Source organism: Capra hircus, chromosome 26 (assembly GCF_001704415.2).
Source record: "Capra hircus breed San Clemente chromosome 26, ASM170441v1, whole genome shotgun sequence".
NCBI lineage: Eukaryota > Metazoa > Chordata > Mammalia > Artiodactyla > Bovidae > Capra > Capra hircus.
The window spans coordinates 39,706,409-39,722,826 of NC_030833.1; the positions used below are offsets into that span (position 1 = coordinate 39,706,409).

General features: G+C 42.7%; 1 long non-coding RNA gene across 1 annotated transcript in view; it reads right to left on the reverse strand.

The window, feature by feature from the left end:
• Window positions 1-14,642, reverse strand: part of LOC108634043 — a 115,725-nt gene extending 101,083 nt beyond the window's left edge. Inside the window, exon 1 of the long non-coding RNA XR_001917348.1 lies at window positions 14,570-14,642. This is a non-coding gene — a long non-coding RNA (uncharacterized LOC108634043). The remainder of the gene's footprint in view (window positions 1-14,569) is intronic.

Sequence of the window (16,418 nt, forward strand, 5' to 3'; positions counted from 1 at the left end):
GAGGAAAGAATATTCAATGGAGAAAAGACAGTCTCTTCAGCAAATGGTGTTTGAAAATTTGAACAGTTGCCTGTAAATCAATATAATTAGAACACACTAACACCATACCAAAAAAAAAAAACTCAACATGGCTTAAAGAACCTAAATATAAGACATGAAACCATAAAACTAGAAAAGAACATAGGCAAAACATTCTGACATAAATCATAGCATTATTTTCTTAGATCAGTCTCCCAAGGCAAAAAGAAATAAAATCAAAATGACCAATGGTGCATAAACTTAAAAAGCAAAGGAAACCATCAACAAAATGACAAGACAACCTATGGGAGAAAACATTGGCAAATGATGAGACCAATGAGGGGTTAATAGTCAAAATATTTAAACAGCTCATACAAGTTTATATCAAAAATAAGCAATCCAATCAAAAAATGGGCAGAAACCTAAGTAGGCATTTCTCCAAAGACATACAGATGGCCAACAAGCTCATGGAAAGATGTTCAACATCCCTAATTATTACAGAAATGTACATCAAAACCACAATGAAGTATCACCTCACACCCATTAGAATAGCTATTATTAAAAAGTCTACAAATAACCTATTGCATAGCACAAGGAACTCTGCTCAGTGTTATGTGGCAGCCTGGATAGGAGGGGAGTTTGGGGGAGAATGAATACATGTATAAGTATGGCTGCCCACATGAAACTATCACATTATCAACTGGCTATACTCCAGAACAAAATTAAAAGTTTAATAATAAAAAAAAGAGGCTACAAATAATAAATGCTAGAGACGGTATATTACGCCAAAGGCTTTGACTGTGTGGATCACAACAAATTGTGGGAAATTCTTACGGAGATGGGAATACCAGACCACCCGACCTGCCTCCTGAGAAATCTGTATGCAGGTCAAGAAGCAACAGTTAGAACTGGACATGGAACAACAGACTGGTTCCAAATAGGGAAAGGAGTATGTCAAGGCTGTATATTGTCACCTTGCTTATTTAACTTCTATGCAGAGTACATTATGCAAAATGCCAGGCTGGATGAAGCACAAGCTGGAATTAAGATTGCCAGGAGAAATATCAATCACCTCAGATATGCAGATGACACCACCCTAATGGCAGAAAGAGAAGAACTAAAGGGCCTCTTGATGAAAGTGAAAGAGGAGAGTGAAAAAGTTGACTTAAAGCTCAACATTCAGAAAACGAAGATCATGGCATCTGGTCCCATCACTTCATGGCAAATAGATGGGGAAATAATGGAAACAGTGATGGACTGTATTTTCTTGGGCTCCAAAATCACTGCAGATGGTGACTGCAGCCATGAAATTAAAAGATGCTTGCTCCTTGGAAGAAAAGCTATGACCAACCTAGATAGCATATTAAAAAGCAGAGACATTACTTTGCTGACAAAGGTCCATCTGGTCAAAGCTATGGTTTTTCCAGTAGTCATGGAGAGATGTGAGAGTTGGATTATAAAGAAAGCTGAGCACCAAAGAATTGATACTTTTGAACTGTGGTGTTGGAGCAGACTCTTGAGTGTCCCTTGAACTGCAAGGAGATCAAACCAGTCATTCCTAAAGGAGATCAGTCCTGAATATTCATTGGAAGGACTGATGTTGAAGCTTCAATACTTTGGCCACCTGATGCAAAGACCTGATGCTTCAACATTGGAAAGACTCTGATGCTGGGAATGATTGAAGGCAGGAGGAAAAGGGGATGACAGAGGGTGAGATGGTTGGATGGCATCACTGACTCTATGGACATGAGTTTGAGAAAGCTTCATGAGCTGGTGATGGATGGGAAACCCTGCGTGCTACAGTCTATGGGGTCACAAAGAGTTGGACACAACTGAACAACTGAACTGAAAGAGGGTGTGGAGAAAAGGGGCCCTTCCTACACTATCGGTGGGAATGTAAACTGGTGCAGTCACTGTGAAGAACAGTACGGAAGTGTGTAGGGCTGCCCCGCACGGGTCTACAAGCCCTGTGCTTGCCTGGCAAGACTAAAGAAAGAACCCAGAATGAGCAAAAGAGACATCAATGGTTTAATTGGCAGGGGGCGGAGGTTAGGGGTGGCAGGGAAGGCTTACATATTTGAAGCAAGGACCTGGAGCAACACCCCACCACATGCAGTGGACACCTGGCAAGGCATGGTGGCAATCTTCACTCCTGGGGGTGAGGGGAGCTTACCAGTCATAGGGGAATTGATGTCAGGTGGGCTGGTTAGCTATCAGGGAAACAGTAGCGGACACGCCCCTCACAGCCCCTTTGATAAGAACAATTACTAGCTGGGGCCTGTGGTAAGTACATAGGAAGGTCAGACATGTGTATAGTGTACAGGTGAAGCAGGCAGTGGTCAGGCGGGGGTGTACAGAGAGCAAGGGAACAGCCACCTTGCGTGGCCTGACCATACACTCCACTCCTACAGACCCTACCCAACCCTTACAATCTTGGTCCCCCCACCCCCTCACCTTCCACCGTATCCCTTCAGGTTTGCTAGGGGCACCGAAACCAGATACCACAATACAGACAGTAGGGCCCAGAGTATCAAGATTAAGAAACCTAGTATGCTCAGAACAGTCATTGGCCAGGCTGTGGGCAAATTTTGGAGCCAGGGCACTTACCTGATCAATGGAAAGGGAGTCAATAGTAGCAGTGCCCTGTGCAGTTCTAAGGAAGGAAAGGCCACCCCTGCTTTTCATAAACCCAGAGCCATCCCCATGGGGAGGGGAAGACCTAACTTTTAAAAGAAATAGTCTCATGGTCTGGCCAGAAGTCAGCAGTCACAGTACGTATCTGTCACCTCATGTTATGCTGAGTGCTGTTAAAGGTGGACCATTAAGTCTTTCCAAACAAAAGCAATTAACTCCACTAGATGGACTATATGTCCAGAAGTCCAGCCTATTCCACTCCGTACACCATAGCCTTGGGCGGGGGGGGGGGGGGCCTCTCAGGCTGTTGGTCATTCAGTAATGTTTATTGACAGCAGTCCTTCTGATGTATCAGCATGTGGGACCGGAAGATGATGAGCCTTTCCCCTCATTGTCAGTGGCCCCCACATAATCACATCAGGCAGGTCAATTTTTCATGGAATCCAGAGGAGGACAACAATGCCATTTCACTGTAGACCCAGAAATTTGACTCATTTCACAGGGAGGCCAGTGGTGTTGCTCAGTCCTCAAATAGATTTCCTCCCTCAGAGTAGGGATGAAACGCAAGACATCCAACAGGTACAACAGAGGGGAGATCGTGACAATTAAGCAAAATACAAGCGGTAACCTCATTCTGAGATAATGTCCTGGTCTGCAAACAGTTCAGAAAACAAGCTTCCAATAATACAAGAACGTGCCTAAAATCACGTACACAATGGCCACCTAGTTTTACTTCAGATGTCTGCACCACAGCTACTCCATTTTGACTTTCAAATACATCCACATCCTCAAAGGCCAAAGACAAGGCACGTCCAAAACGATCACAGGAGGTTAAAGTTCCAGAGAGCACAGGTAGGTTATTTATATCTCAAAGGGACAAGAGAAATACCAGTTCCTTCTAGAAAGCTAGCTTAACCAATTACAAGACTCATTACAATAGCACAGTCATTAGAGACCATTGTTCTCCAGATCTCTTGGCAGCCCCCATTTAGCAAGGACAGCCACCCTGGAGCCCCACATACTAGTGGATAGCCACCCCAGGATTCCCCCTAACTTTTGGCTTCACCTATGGAACTTTTGGGCCCACATGTTAGTGGATGACCCCCCACAACTTTCCATTCTCTATCCTGTATTTCCCAACACATCCACGTTCACGAGGGTTTCCTCCGTCTCCTGGCTGCTCCAACAATAGTTGGGCTGCACCCTGTAGGCCTGTGCTTGCCCGTCAGAAAGAGCCCAGAGTCAGCAACAGACACCAATGATTTAATAGAGGGGGAACTTAACTTCTGAAGCAAGGTCCTGGAATGATACCCGACTGTGTGCAGCAGACAGCAGAATCTGGCAGCTGTCCTCATTCCTGGCGGGGAGGGGAGATAACCAGTTAGTGAGGAATTGAGGGTAGGCAGTCTCATTAGTTACCAGGGAAACCAGCAGAGGGGCACGCCCCTCACTGCCCCTTTGATAAGAACAGTCACCAGCGGGAGCCTGGGGCAAGCACAAAGGAAGGTCAGTTGTGCGCATAGGGTTCAGGTGAAGCAGGCACTGGGCAGGCAGGGGATGCGCAGAGAACAAGAGAACAGCCATCTTGAGTGTCCTGAACATACAAGGTTCCTTTAAAAAACTAAAAATAGAACAACCACATGATCCAGCAATTCTACTCTTGGGTAAAAATCCAGAAGAAATGAAAACACTAACTCAAAATGATACATGCACCCCAATGTTTCCAGCAGTACTATTTACAATAAATAACCAAGACATGGAAACCCAAATGCTTGTCAACAGACAACTGATTTAAGATGTGAAGTATATATATACACAGTGGAATATTGCTCAGCCATTTAAAAGAGAAGGAAATAATGCCATTTTCAGCAACATGGACTACAGATCATACTAAGTGATGTCAGACAGAGAAAGACAAATATTATTTATTACTTACATGTGGAATCTAAAATGTGATGTAGACAGAACTGTCTTTTGGACTCTGTGGGAGAGGGAGAGGGTGGGATGATTTGGGAGAATGGCATTGAAACATGTATAATATCATACATGAAACGAATCGCCAGTCCAGGTTTGATGCATATACTGGATGCTTGGGTCTGGTGCACTGAGACGACCCAGAGGGATGGTATGGGGAGGGAGGAGGGTGGGGGGTTCAGGATGGAGAACACATATACACCCGTGGCAGATTCATGTTGATATATGGCAAAACCAATACAATATTGTAAAGTAGCCTCCAATTAAAATAAATAAATTTGAATTTTAAAAAAATCCGAAGCAGCACAGAGAACTATATTCAATATCTTGTAATTACCTATAATGGAAAATAATCTTAAAAAACTATATCTGTATATACATAAATTTATATAACTGAATCACTTTGTTACACACTTGAAATTAACACAGTACTGTAATTCAACTCTACTTCAATTAAAAAAAAAATTTGAAAAGAAAGACACTACTGTTTTGCCTCTTACTTCAGATGAGGTGCCTGTTGGAATGCACACCACAGGCCTGAAAGCCTTGCAGTTGCCCAGCAGAGAGACTGAAGACAGACACAGAAACACCAACAGAGGCACCAACCATTTATCGGACAGGTGATTTACACTCCCCAAACAAAGGTCCTGGAGAGACAGCCCGCTGTGGACGACAAACAGCACGCAGTACTACTCTTGTGGGGTAGGGGGGGCAGGCGGTGGTGAGGCTACCATTTATAGGGGGAACTGATGCCAGGTTGGCTCAGCAGTTACTAGGGAAACCTGCGCTGGGGCGGGGGCCAACTTGCAGGCAGTTACTGATTAAGCCGTATAATTAAAAAGATTGGAGAATCATGTGAGTGAAGCAGGGCCTGGCCAGGCAGAGCGAGTCCAGAGTGTAAGACAATGCCCATCATGAATGGCCTGACCACACAGTACCTAAACTTTCAGGGCCTGTTTCTTGTCCTATTGAAGGGATAAAACAGCTTATGAAGTTTCCAAAGGATTCAAACAGAAAAGGGATACAAAGTATTGAGGTGGCCAAAAAGTTCTAGTTTTCCATGTTATGGGAAAAGGCACACGAAATTTTTGGCCAGCCCAATATTTGTCACATTGATTTACTCAAGACGAACATTTCTAAAGTTGTACTGTTGTTATTATTGTGAAGAACACTAACTTTACGTTTGTGGATTTGTGAAGTTCATGATTTGAAAGAATCACTTGAATTTCAAAGAAAAGAACTCATGGCAATGGAAGGTCCATGCATCTCTACTCAACAAAACCACATTTAAAAGGGATTATCTATGTCACTTGACCCCCTAGCCCTCTACTCCAAAGATTTTTCTGAAACACAGTAACAGTGGAAGCAGAAAGTAAACCCGCAGGTGAGATCTGTTTAGAAAGACACCATGAATTGAAAAGGAAGGAAGAAAGGATTCAAGTACAGCAGCAACATTACCCAGAGATTTGCTATGAAGCAGCAACCAAGCTGGCTTGAAGAAAGCTCTGGCCAGATTAAAGGCAAAGTCAGTTAAAAATTACAAACCTGAGTCACTAGTATGATGATGCTCTCTAAACATTCAAGCCACAATGGAACAAGAGAAATAGAGAATTTAAGAGAAATTACAGAGTTGTAATGTTATGTTGGAGTAAAAACTTAGTACCAATAAAGTCCTGTGTTTTGTTTTGTTTTTTCCTAGTACAGCATGACTGCTGGCACAGCAATCAAAACTTAGGATCCATCTTCCTTTTCAAAAACCCCTTTGCCATAACGGATTTTACCACCCCTTTCCACACCACACCTAAGAATAAATCTTGAAAGCAGGGGAGATGACAGGTACCCTGGCCTCACAGATTCTCAGCCTTCCACACCCCAGGTGGAGCCAGCAGTCACTACAGAGAGAACAGACTGAAAGTACCAGGGCCTGGGCATCACTGTCACCACAGCTGGTACCCATTGAGCTGGGGCAAAAGGCGCCCATAGCCGAGACTCCCAACAGCTCCTCACAGACCTTCTCCCCTCTCCTCCCACTGTTTCAATTTATGTGCTGTGTTAGGCAAAAATTCTGAAAATGAAAACAGAGCTTGGGGGTGGGGGAAGAACAAATCTAGTATCTTGCACCTGGGGTCTAGGTTGCCTTCTGCCACCACTGCAGCGGTGAAGGGAGTCTGCTTAAATATCAGTGTTTTTAACAGCTGCTACCAGTCTTGCATACTTTGTGTTTCCTTGCTCTGAAGCGAAATCCCTATTCACTGTCTAGTGGTAAAATGTTGTTGTTGTTGTTGTTTAGTTGGTATGTTCGACTCTTTGAAACCCCATGGACTGCAGCATGCCAGGCTCCTCTGTCTTTCACAATCTCCCAGAGTTTGCTCAGATTCATGTCCATTGAGTCAGTGATGCTATCTAACCATCCCATCCTCTGTTGCCCCCTTCTCCTCCTGCGCTCTATCTTTCCCAGCATCAGGGTCTTTTCCAATGAGTCAGTTCTTTGCATCAGGTGGCCAAAATATTGGAGCTCAGCTTCATTATGAGTCCTTCCAATGAATATTCAGGATTGATGTCCTTTAGGCTTGACTGATTTAATTTCCTTGCTGCCCAAGGGATTCTAAAAGTCTTCTCCAGCACCATAATTCAAAAGCACCAATTCTTTGTGGCTCAGCCTTCTTTATGAACCAATTCTCACATCCATACATGACTACTAGAAAAACCACAGCTTTGACTATACAGAAATTTATCAGCAAAGTGATGTCTCTGCTTATTAATGTATTGTCTAGTTTGTCGCAGTTTTCCTTCCATGGAGCAAGTATCTTTTAATTTCATGGCTGCAGTCACTGTCCACACTGATTTTGGAGCCCAAGAAAATAAAATCTGTCACTGCTTCTACTTTTTCCCCTTCTATTTGCCATAAAGTATTAGGACTGGATTCCATGATCTCAGTTTTCTTAATGTTAAGTTTTAAATCAGATTTTTTATACTCTCCTCTTTCACTCTCATCAAGAGTCTCTTTAGTTCCTCTTTACTTTCTGCCATTAAAGTGGCATCATCTGATAGCTGGGGTTATTGATATTTCTCCTGAATGTCTGTTTTTACAACAATGTTGGTTCTGTGAGATTCCCCAAATCTGGACTCGACCACCTCTTACAATGAAGTGAACAGTTCCTCAAAATTCCTTTGAAATGTTGTTGCTGGTTTCCTGTTCTGATGGCTGTCACTTTAATGCAAGTCCTAATGAGCTCAGGTCAGAAACTTGCCAGCCTCTGGAATGCCAAGCACAATCCCGCAAGAATAATCTCTCCAACCTGTACCTGTGCGGGACCCTCTTCATACACAATTTCAGTCTCCTTGGCTGACTCTTCTCACCTCCTACCTTCCAACTCCCCTTATTATCTTCCGTTTTGGAGATCATCTTTCTGGCTACACATCTTTACCTTTGGACCTTGGTCATTATACCTGCCAACCCCTTGTCTGCGGCTAGCTCCTACCTCCTGCTTCCACTTCTCCATCAAACCACAATTCTACCACTTTCAGAACTTTACCTGGGACTCATCTTTAATCACAAGTGAACTTCCTCTTTTCTGTACCTTAAACTGGGGTCTAAGTGCCTCAGAACTCTAAGAGGGATCAGGAAGGCCATGCATTTGCTCCAATAGCTCTCAAAGCGTGCTTGCAAATGTCTGCAGCAGAATCAGCTGGGAATTGGTTAAATGGGACCTCACCTTACAGACCTACCTACAACATCAAAACCTTTAAGAAATAAACACCCCAAATGTATATTTTAAACAATTTACCCAAGCCATATGTCCATTCATTGTGAGACCCATAGATTTCTCCAAACTCATTTGATAAATAATGATTCCTGTTCACTGGGTGTGGACTGTCTGCCAGGCATGTTACATGCAAAAACTTAGTCAATCCTCACAATATCCTTATGAGATGAGTATTATTCTTTTTACTATTATTTCATCCTTTTTAAGGATAAGGAAACCAAAACTTCACCTAAAATCATACTGAAAGTGGCAGAGACAGGACTCAAACCCAGAGAAATATACTCCCAGATTCAGAGACCCAAAGAAATATACTCTTAGAGACTGCAGAATGAAAGCCTGGCCAGGTCACTTTCAGAAGTTGACATTCCATGCTAATCCTCTGTTACCAGAGTGCACTGACATATTGCATTCAGCCAGGGGAGCAAGAGAGTGAGAGCTCCCGATGGGTTCATGCAGATACTGGGCCTGGGTGACTCAGAGAGAAAGCATAGTGTCAATATTTCGTTAACAACAGAACCTTTTGATCTTGTACATTTCAAGATCTTGCCTCTACTTCCCACTTCCCTGGCTTGGTAGGAATAGTCTCAGAGACTAAATAAATGATAAAACAGCCCACCCAGCCCAGCAAGTGTTCTCTTCATGCCTGGTGGAAAGTGTTTTTGTGGTGATGAACAGTTTCATTACCTCTTCAATAAGGCCCTTTTTTAGTAATTGCTTTTGAGAAAATTGCAGTCTGGGGTTCATCTCAAGCACCACTCAGAGACATGAGCAAAGTCTCCCAAGTATAATTCAGATGGTTCTAAGGAAAGCAGTCTTTCTGATGATACAAAGCCCCTTTGAAAATTACTTAACTTCACAAGTGTTCTCCAAGGACTTTGTTTTCATCTCAATCTACCCTTCCTTATGTCTCATAAACACTTAGAAAAATCAGACAAAACAAAGGTAATTTCGTGGTTGTTTCACTAATTTAGTGGGTGGATACAGAAATACCAGATAATTAATTTGTGTTCACTAACACAAACGGTTCAAGTTAAAATGTTAAAAAAGCTGTTACCTACAAATGGATTAAAGGCTTCCCTGGTGGCTGGGTTGGGAAGATCCTCTGAAGAAGGAAATGGCAACCCACTCCAGTATTCTTGCTTGGGAAATCCCATGGACAGAGGAGCCTGGCAGGCTACAGTCCATGGGGTCACAAAGAGTCAGACACAACTTAGTAACTGACCACCACCACCACCACCACCACCACCACAATGGATTAAAACCCCAAATCACATCTAGATTCATTTGGTAGGGTTTCAGGGCTCATTGAGACTAATTTTTATTTGAAGGAAAGCAAAAATGAATCATCATGTCCCTGTGGAACTCTCCTTTGCCTGCAAAAACTAGAATCACCTAGCACACACTCCCTGGACCCAAGCATTGCCAACACAAGATGGGCAGGGTGGCATGGGGCATTGCCCTGGAGAAGAACTTTGGATCTGGGGAGGAAATGAGCCCAAATTATAACAGCTTATTTCATCTTGACATTTCTGAGTTTCAGCTTGTGTTAAGACTTTCCCCCCTCATATACTATGATCCCTTTTGTGAATTTCAGTTCCTCTGCTATTTCTTAAAAGCCAGTGGGTTTGGGCTTCATATTTCTACACATAGGCCTCTTCAGAAATTTCTTCTGTTCCTAGAACATTATTTGGGAAGATCCCCTGGAGAATGGAAAGGCTACCCACTCTAGTATTCTGGCCTGGAGAATTCCATGGACTGTATAGTCCATGGGGTCGGAGTGTCAGACACGACTGAGCCACTTCCACTTCACTTAGAACGTTAATTACTCCAAGTTGATGATGCCTAAATCTTTGTTTCCAGCAAAATGTTTGTCTCCTGAGGTTCAGATCCAAAAATCTAGATGCTTCATTGGCATCCTTGAATATCTCAGGCCCTCATATTTCCACATCCAGTCCTGAACTATACTTCCCCCTGATTATTGTCATCACCCAAGCCAGGCATCTGGGCATGACAAGAACCCCTTCCCTTTTCCTATCAACCAATCAACCTGCCACACACATTCCTGTCTCCAAAGTCTTTCTCAGAGGGACTTTCCTCCCCTTCCTTTCCAACATGTTAGCCCATCTCAGCTCAAGATTCATCCTGCCCTAACTGATTTCATCAACTTTCTGCCTGATCACGCTGTCTCTAATTTCCTTACCCTTTAGATCATCCTCTTCCACATGGCCCTAGCCCTAGAGAAGTTTCTCTTTTATAACACAGATAATTTATAGACATTCAGTTCAGCTCATGTGCTCAGTTATGTCTGGCTCTTTGCCCATGTAGCCCACCAGGCTCCTCTGTCCATGGGATTTTCCAGGCGAGAGTTTGGAATGGAACAGGCTGCCATTTCCTCCTCCAGAGGATCTTCCTGACCCAGGAATCAAACCCGCATCCTCTTTGCCTCCTGCATTGGCAGGCAGATTCTTTACCACTGTGCCACCTGGGAAGCCAACAATTTATGTATTATATATAACTAAGTTATATGAAATAGCAAAAAATTAAGATCATACCAAATAAATGGATTGAGAAGTAAGGCAGATCGAATTATTGGCCCCAGTTCTGTACCCATGTGTTATATGGCTTTGTAATCCTCCACTACAAGCAGAGTGTAGTCCTCACCTTTTGATTTGCAGCTCAGCCATAGGACCTGTGCCTCTGAGTAAATGAGGGTAGAAGTAAGATGACAACTTACCTTGCTACCCTTTACAAGAATATTTATAATCTTTCATTTTATTATTAGAAAATTTTATCATTTCAAATTAGTATCTTGGGGGGAGGGGAATAAAAAGAAGAAAGAGAGTGTAATTAACTCCAAAGAAACCATTATCAGTTGTGTAAATTCAAGCATCAAGCAGTATTTTTTCCCCCAGTATTCCCATAGCTACAATTATCTGCAAATTGATCCCACTCAACACAAAAGCTATGGAATCCAGGAATCCCGATCTCTTTCTATGCTCTAGACAGTAGAGAAAAGAGAAAAGTAGGTATAGAGTGGTAAGAGGTTGGAGGATAGAGAACAAAAGAGAAGAAAAATAAGAAGTCTGTCCTGAAGGCTGGCCACCGTTGGTAAAGGTAAATGTCTTCTCTTGTGTCTTAAGGGCGGGCTCTTTTCTATTCTTATCGACTTTCTCTTCTTATATTAACACTCTGACAACCAGTGTCTCCTGTAGAGTTGGCTTCTGAATGATGAATATCTTGTGTTGTACATTTCAGGCTTCTCTGGAGGGCCCTGTGGGGCCTCCCACTGAAGAGTCCCAAACATGGGAACTTTAACTCTGGTTCAACCTCTTTCATCTCCCACCAGTGTCTCCCACCAGTGGTCAATGTCACAGCCTCTGCTGCTGAGGTTCCTACACCCAGAAAGCATCCCTTCTTGGTGAGGACAAACAAACTTGGCCAAGCTACCTTCTGTTGTGTCTTCCCAACCCTTGGAAAACTCATGCTTCCTTGACATACCGAGGGTCAGCAAGCAGGCGCTCTACTGCCATCCCATCTCGCGACCCACCTTCTTGCTGCAGGTCTTACTTCCCCTCCTCAGACAGGCAGAGAAACATAAGAGCAAGTCGTCATAATGAGGAACAAGAGTAATCCAGCCTTTCCTTCTTGAAAACACCAACTCTCTTTGCAGATGATCTCTTGGAGTGCACCCCCTCTGTTCAGGGGAGGAGAGAGAGAATTCCCCCAAATTTCAAAGAACTGTGATGATGCCTTTCCTCTCCCCAGGCTTCTTTCACAGACCAGGAAGGCAGTGGTGATTAGAGGTAATGGGGCTGATTTGACTACTTCTTCATAAACAAACCCTATAAAGTAGAAAACCTATAAAGTTTCTGCTTCAACTCTAGGCCGTTCATTTGCATCTCTCTCTAGAATGTGGGAGTATTTAGTGACTTTAGTTTTCAGTTTGGGCCCTCTTTGAATGACCTAGGAGCAGTTTCTTTCAAGTTGAGAATAAACAATATTCAATCAGTTATGTAAAAGATTCAGATCTGATTTACACTAAGGCTTTCTGTGCACCTTATCTTCTCTTTCTCCTTCTATGACATTTTACAATGTTTCTCTGACATTTGGACCAAGAAGGATTTCAAGTCTACCTGAGAGCCTTCTTTGGTGACTGAAACTATCAAGGAAGGTAAATTGTATCTCAGATAATCTCAGATACCAAATTATGTGATTCTCCCTGGCTACTTGGAAAACTGTAGTGATCACCACAAGATCAGTTGTATGCTTTGTGGAAAAGTGAGTCTTGATCAACTAGCAATGTCTGTTGGGGTACAGGTTGGAGGGAAGAGGCAACAGTCATATTTACTATTTGCTGGCTATGATATATATGCTTCTTATATTACAAGGGAAATTTCCTTGTTTAGCTTATCTTTTTTCCTTTGTAAAAAGGATTTTTTTTAAATTTCAGGGCCAGCATATATGTGAGTTATTTGTACTGGCATAGTTCCTGTCCCTGATTCTGTGCCCACCAGCATCTGTAGTTTTTTACCTCCAAATTTTTACCAAAAAATTCCTTTAACTCTTATTTCAAACAGAATTATAATTTCAGAGTACCTTCAGGCTGAATGCTTAGATCCAACTAAAATTCAATCAAGTCACAAGGAGTGTCTAAAATGATGTTCCAATTATCTTGCACAAGATTGTCAATTATGAGGTCCATGAATAATTCCTCCTCATCGAAAACTTTATTTCACCTTGACTTCAGACTGGAGTTTGTTTCAACCTATCTCTGAGTTCCTCTTAAAGGGAACGTTACCATATAAATATAAGTCCCAGAAAGCAAAAAGTTTGTAAGACTTCCCCTTAAAGGGTTGAAGAAGATACAGGTTTCACTATAATAGGTTTTAAGCACTCCAATATTAGAGCTAAGTGGGCAAAATAGTGTGACATCAATTTCCAAAGTGCTTCAGAATTAGGGAAATACTGCTTCTCAACCTCTTGTCCTCAGAATCAGCAACCTTGCTGTCTTTTCCCTCCATGTGATAGCCAGTTCCCTTAGCAACCTAAAGATGTTCAACGTTTCCCTTCCTGCCATGCGCTTCTTTTCTTCTCACATCTCTCCTAGTGGAGAGAGTCTTTGATATGAGAGGGTGAAGAGAAAACTATTGGGATGAGTAGAATAACTCAGCTAAATTAAACCTGGAGAACCCATCAAGAGTTGCACTAGTCTCTGTGAAGACTCTGAGTGCCTAAAGCTTACTCTTTCAACAGACAAAGCCCTATATCCCCCCTTCCAGGACACAGCCAATGATTATCATGACACTGAGAACCACCTCTAAGATGGAGTCTAGACATCAGAGTTGGGAGGAACAGAGGAATTTGTGCAGAAGTATTTAAAAAGAGGAGGAAAACCTACAGAAGGACAGACAAAAGATGGGAATCAGTAAAAGAAGGGACTCCCGATAAGCGAAAGTGGTAGATTCTGTAACTTGGCAACCTTATGAGAAAGAAAGTGGGACAGGGGAAAGCCACATACTTTGCACCATTCTTCAGACTATGTTGTTAACAAGGTGTTAGTAGGAATCTTTTCTTTCAGTTAATCACCTGTACCTGTTTATTCTTCTAGAAGTTATAGGCATAACCAAGAGGTAACAAAAGGGATTATCATGCTAGGTTCTCTGAGGCCTAAAGGTGACTTTGAAGTATAAAAAATTGATAAATTCAAAGCTCAATTAAATAGAGATGGGAGATCAGAAGGGGTGCTCTTATGCCCTCTGCTGATAGCAGAGCCATCAGGAGGATGAAAGGCTCCTCTTCTCTCTTGGTAAGAATTCAACCAATGAAAAGCCATGGATTCTTTTTTTTTCCACAGCCACTTCAATTCTTTCTCCCCTCTGTAGAGAAGTTTCCCTTCCTTTGCCTTAGGGGGGCTTATCATGGTTGCAGGCCCTGAATTTCAATTCTCTGCTGATCGCCCCCACCCCCCAAAAAAAGATCTTTGCTGCAGAAATATCTGGTAAACTATTTGTTTTTAGGTCAACAGAAGGGACACCCTGAATGGGTTCCACTTGGCTTGGCTCTAGGTTCCATTTACCATAAAAACAGATCAGCATCTTCAACATTCCCCCACCCACCTACCCACAGGTAAGGCCACAGTGAGATCATAAACCCTCCCTCTCATATCACCCACTTACTCTGCCATCTTCTTCTTGTCTTAGTTCAGTTCAGTTCAGTCACTCAGTCATGTCCGACTCTTTGCCACCCCATGGACTGCAGCACGCCAGGCCTCCCTGACCATCACCAACTCTTGGATCTTACTCAATCTTGTGTCCATTGAGTCAGTGATACCATCCAACCATCACATCATCTGTCATCCCCTTCTCCTCCCACCTTCAATCTTTCCCCAAATCAGGGTCTTTTCCAATGAGTCAGTTCTTCACATCAGGTGACCAAAGTATTGGAGTTTCAGCTTCAGCATCAGTCCTTCCAATGAATACCCAGGACTGATCTCCTTTAGGAATGACTGGTTTATCTCCTTGCAGTCCAAGGGATTCTCAAGAATCTTCTCCAACACCATAGTTCAAAAGCATCAATTCTTCAGTGAAGGAAGTTAATACGGCCACAATAGGGAAGCAGAGATGCGCCTGCAAACGGGCCTCTCTGCTCGGGCAGAACGTGTTTGCAAACAAGATGTTTTGCCAAGGAGTCTGGACACAGCCTTGAGTTTAATGGTCCCTTGCAAATGAGGGAACATTCCCTTCCTGTGATAAGGAGGAAGAAAGGGCTCTGGACAGACTGCAATAAACAGGAATTTTACTCTCTTTTGCTGTATGATAACATTTATGCACATGCGCTGTACTGAGGAGGCTTAGTCATGCAGTCTGGAATTCTACCAAAGGGGCTTTTTATCAAAATAAACCGCAGCTTGTTTGCACAGTTCTTTTCCTCCGGCTGGAGTTGTGTCTTTGTTTCTTGTGTGTGTGTCTTGTCTTTGTGTCATTTCACTCACAACATCTGGCACCCAACTTGGGGCTCGAGTAAAACCGAAAGGGTAAGTAACCCCGAGAGGATTTTATATCCATAGCAGGGGAACTTTTGAAAAAATCATGGGAAATTCCTCATCATTACGACACAATACATGGAGTTGGTCACAGGAGAGATTTATGGAACCAAAAGACATTCTGAATAAAACCTTACTTATCCTAAATTTTTTGAGTATGTGGAGCAAGGAAAATCTATCAGCAGCAGAGTTGCATTTTCAAGGGAAAGAAGAGGATAAGAAGATCTTGAGTACGCCTATTTGGTATAAAGAGAAAGGGAAAGGTTGGATCCCAGCATCATTAATATATCTGGGACGAGGGTATGCTTTCATTTCTGTTAATAATTGTAGGTTTTGGACCCCAGCGAGATTGATCAAAATCAACAATGGCTGATCCCTTTGTTTAAAAATTTGAAGAGCTTACTATGCAAAAAAGCTTTACTTTCCTTACAAGGGAAGCAACACCTCCTACGTGGGGTCAAATGAAAAAGTTGACCCAGGAAGCAGAGAAGACATTAATGAAGGCAGGGCAACCTCTAAAACCTACCAACCTTTTGCTTGCCATGATGGCGGTGGTAACATGTCAGGTAATCGGTGTATCGGCAAGTAATTATACATATTGGGCATATATACCTAATCCCCCATTAGTAAGAGCAGTTTCCTGGGGGGAGCCAGAAGTGCAGGTATGCACTAATGAGACTGCCTTCCTTACCCCGCCAGCTTGCGGGGGAACAGAACAACTATCTCATCATGAACAACAATATAGTATTAGTAATTTGACCATTGCAGTGGAAGGCATTCCTTTGTGCATAGGAGGACACCGTTTTTGTCTGTCTATCAGGGAACATTCTCATCATTCCTATAATACATGGGGGGTAAAGTATAATAATTATCATTTTGCTACTTTTACTGTGTTTGTTTCCACCAGGGGATTTAGCACCTCGACAAAACCGATAGACATTCATAATGGAATACATATGTCACTATGTCCTGTTAACTTTTTT